Genomic DNA, 3,928 nt, shown 5'->3' with positions numbered 1-3,928 from the left:
TATAGTACCAAGAAGAACCATGCACTACGTCATCGATCGTAGCCGTGCACTCAAAGAAGGCGTCCTGCGAATTTGCATAGGAATATAAATTTCTCTTAGCGATTGAAGTTATATAGATTGAGTTTACCTTTGCAGATTCCTGCTCGATGTAGGAGAATATTTCCCCTATAGTCATTGTCTCACGTTTGGTGACTACCTCTGCATTAACCTGCTCAGCAATATCGGGATTAGAGCCCAACTTGAGACAGAGTAAAAATAATTGATTTAGTCAGTCAACGCAGCGAGGTAACGCGAGCACTTCATTGAGTAAAAGAGTAAAAGCAAAACACATATACGCTTACCAACTGAAGTAATCTATGGTAGGTTGGACATCGTAGTCCATAAACACACGCGAAGAGGACATTGAGGTCAAGGCCAGAGTACCTGTTGTCAAATGAAAAAACCCATTAAAGAACACAAAATGCTGATATATAACTGTAAAAGACCTATAATATAGATAAAAATCAGAACCTCCGAGAGTCTTCGTGTTAACGGTCGTGACCAGTAACACAGTGGGTGTGTCCTCGTACGACTTGAACTTTTTGCAGAAGTCTCTTGCAGCCTGATCCCAAAGGTAGAGCTTCATGACCGATCCACTGAAAAAAACTATACTAAATAGTTAATAGGAGTGAAGAGAAGTAGTTTCCAAAAAATAATGTACACCTACTCATGTGATTGGACATGAATCAGAACACGCCTAGCTTTTGCTATCTCCACTTCGTCAAGAAATGGTGCCTCAACGATACTCTGACCATTAACCAACTTCATGTGGCCAACAACATCTAGATAAACATCACAATAGTTACATCTAAATTAAAATTCATCAACTTAATGAATCACAGCAAAAAATATTTTAATATTGTCAACTTTTTTTGTCTTACACATTTTATAAACTTTAAGTTTAAAAGAATCTAAGCAATTCTAATAATCCAAGTTTTTAGACAGATATCTTTATTTATAAAAGGTAGGCTAACAACTCTGTACCCTCGCAAGAGCTTCACATGTCTCTCAATATACAATGCTAAATATACTAATATGAAAACGACAGGTATTTATAATTTTATTTTTTTTAAGCATATATTTCTTCTACGGCGATAAAAAAAACTAATAAAATCCGAGGACCGAGTTCAGAGAATACTGAACAAACCCAAAAAATTGATTCAACCAATTTCATATCTACGTATCTAAGCAACATTCTAATTATCAAGAAACTCAACTAAAAAATAACGTTGGGAATCACAGAGCTTACCGTAGAGGTCTCCTTTGAGGTCGCAGTTAGCTTGAAACTCTTCATATGAATGGAACCGGAAACTGTCTGCATCAAAATGAGTGGGACAGTCTAGAAGAACCGTCAACTCCGAGTTCCATGAGAATGACACTGTAACGGTATGATCAGCAACCCGAAACACCGATTTGTTTCTGGATCCGTAGAAGTTGTTGAGTTTGTAAACAGATCCTCGCTTCATCTCAGGCAGATATTTTTCGATACGCCCTGGGGAAATGAATCCTTGACTAACAGTTCCCTGCGAATAACAACATAAGAGAAAACAATATACGTAAGTGAAGAACGATAAGCATAAACTTCTTTCGAAATGATAAAAAAAGGTTAATTACTATAACATGTTCGTCGATGAGTAGCATCTCCATGCCAATAAGCATCTTCTTTAGCGGATTCCAAGCCTCCCAGAAATGGATGAGCCGAAACCGCAACTGAGCTTCGTGGGGACCCAGTGAGAGATCTTTAAAGAAGACGACTTTTTCGTCGTTATCGGAGGACACAATCGACTTCCCATGTGGTTTCATTGCCATCGATTGAGTTTCTAGGGTTTTGATTTGTACACGGGGGAAGAAACAATATATAAAGAAGGACGAAAGGGGGAAGATGAAAAGAAACCATAAAGAAGAAATTGATGGCGGAATTGATTGAAAGAAACCGATCGTGAAGAATGGGATGATCAAAACACAGAGGAGAAGACGAAGAGAAATGGGGAAGAGAAGGAGAGACTCGCGACTTGCCTCCGTAGATCTAGGTTTAAGTCAAGGAGTAAGCCGTAACACAAACCAGACGAAGCCCATTAGCCCAGACCGAAAAATGAAACAAACCCATTGAAACAAAATCGAAGCCCAGCCCGAAACCAAATGTTGTGAGTGGCTGATTATTTTAGGTGACGTGGCAGCCTAGATTTTGAGGAAATGGGGCTTTTAGTATTGTGATATTAAATTTTCAAGAAGCCCTTCCTAAATATTTTACTTGATATCCTAACATTTTCTTTTTTAATTAAATATTAAATGTTCAGGAAGACCTTTCTAAATATGTTATTCGCTATCATGACATTTTCTTATTTAATTAAATATTAAATTTTCAGGAAGTCCTTCTTGAAAATGTTATTTGCTATCCTAAATATGATATATATGTAAGTTTGGTTAATATATACATTTTAACTTGCTATTCTAATATTTTACCTTTTTAATTAAATATTAAATTTTCAAGAAGCCATTTCTAAATATTTCAGCTTGTTATCCTAATATTTTTCTTTTTAATTAAATATCAAATATTTAGGCAGGTCTTCCTAAATATGTTATTTACTATCCTAACATTTTTTTAATAAAATATTAATTTTTCTGGAAGCCTTTCCTCAATATGTTACTTGATATCCTAAATATGATATATATGCAAGTTTTGCTAATATTTACATTTTAACTTGCTATTCTAACATTTTTCTTTTTAATTAAATATTAAATTTTCAAAAACCCTTCCTAAATAGTTTACTTGCTATCTTAACATTTTTCTTTTAATTAAATACTAAATTTTCAAGAAGGTCTTCATAAATATGTTATTTATTATCTTAACATTTTATTTTTTAATTAAATATTAAATTTTCAGGAAGTCCTTCCTGAATAATGTTACTTGATATCCTAATATATATACTTTTTTGTTTTGCTTAACAACAAAGATCCACCGTTAGGCAAACGAATAAACCACTACTGCTCCAAGTTCTATTGCCCTCGGAACCCAGTTTTTTTTTCTTATTTTTGGTTAAATTGAATAACAATTAGTTACAGTTTTCTTGATATCCTTCCTGAAAAAAGTTTAATGAAATCCTAAAAAAGTTACAGTTTTTCACAAATTAAACATAAACGTCTAAAGCTTCCAATTTTACTTCATTCTTCATTCTTTGAACAATATTAACATTGTAGTACATGCTCATTCTTCCATACACCTGAACCAAATAAAGGGGTACCTTAGCAAAGAAGCTTTTATTCAAAAGTGGATAAATCACCAACAACTCAAGTTCAACAACTAGAGCAAGATTCAAACAAATCATGCATACTTAATAGCCTTTGTAAATCCGTTCATAAAGCCGTAAAACCGGTTCGACAGAAACGATAATATAAATACGATGTTAAGGAAAAAATAGACGATTCAAACCGAAATGGAAACGAAACCATGGAGTCGAGACGAATATCTTTCCTTAACTCTTAATATTCGCTCCGTTAGTGCGACGGATCTGTACGAATATGAGTCCCAGGATAAAACCATGTAAGGTTAGCACGCGGCACTCGTGAAGAACCTCTACGAACTAATAATCTACGAAACACTCTCTAGACTTACGCGTAGGAGTTTTTGTTGGTATTTTGCAGTGAAAAAGTTCAGAAATGAATGGAGATGAGATGCGATATTTAAAGAGACGGAGACGACCCACTTCCCGCAACAGCTGCTGCACGTGGGCGAGAATCTCGCGGAGATCGAGGGAAGTTGAGTTCCGAAACTTCTTCCTCAAGACTCTCTCTTATCTCGTTTTAAAACTTTCGAGAGGATAACATGCATGGCGTTTTTATTTGCTAAACAAACTACTTGTCGTTTTAAATAAAATTGTATGCTGTTTTT

The 3,928-nt window shown here is 34.9% G+C and overlaps 1 protein-coding gene and 1 long non-coding RNA gene across 2 annotated transcripts in view; one reads left to right on the top strand and one right to left on the bottom strand.

The window, feature by feature from the left end:
• LOC106293679 overlaps positions 1-3,928 on the top strand; it is a 14,897-nt gene that overhangs the window by 4,878 nt on the left and 6,091 nt on the right. The window lies entirely within an intron of this gene.
• LOC106293680 lies at positions 170-596 on the bottom strand. Its single transcript, XR_001260588.1, has 3 exons — positions 511-596; positions 342-423; positions 170-208 (listed from the first exon to the last, which is right to left on the bottom strand). It is a non-coding gene; the product is annotated as an uncharacterized LOC106293680 (long non-coding RNA).

Source organism: Brassica oleracea, chromosome C5, assembly GCF_000695525.1.
Source record: "Brassica oleracea var. oleracea cultivar TO1000 chromosome C5, BOL, whole genome shotgun sequence".
Lineage (NCBI taxonomy): Eukaryota > Viridiplantae > Streptophyta > Magnoliopsida > Brassicales > Brassicaceae > Brassica > Brassica oleracea.
The sequence above is the reverse complement of the archived record's forward strand: the minus strand, read 5'-3'. Positions and strand labels throughout refer to the sequence as shown.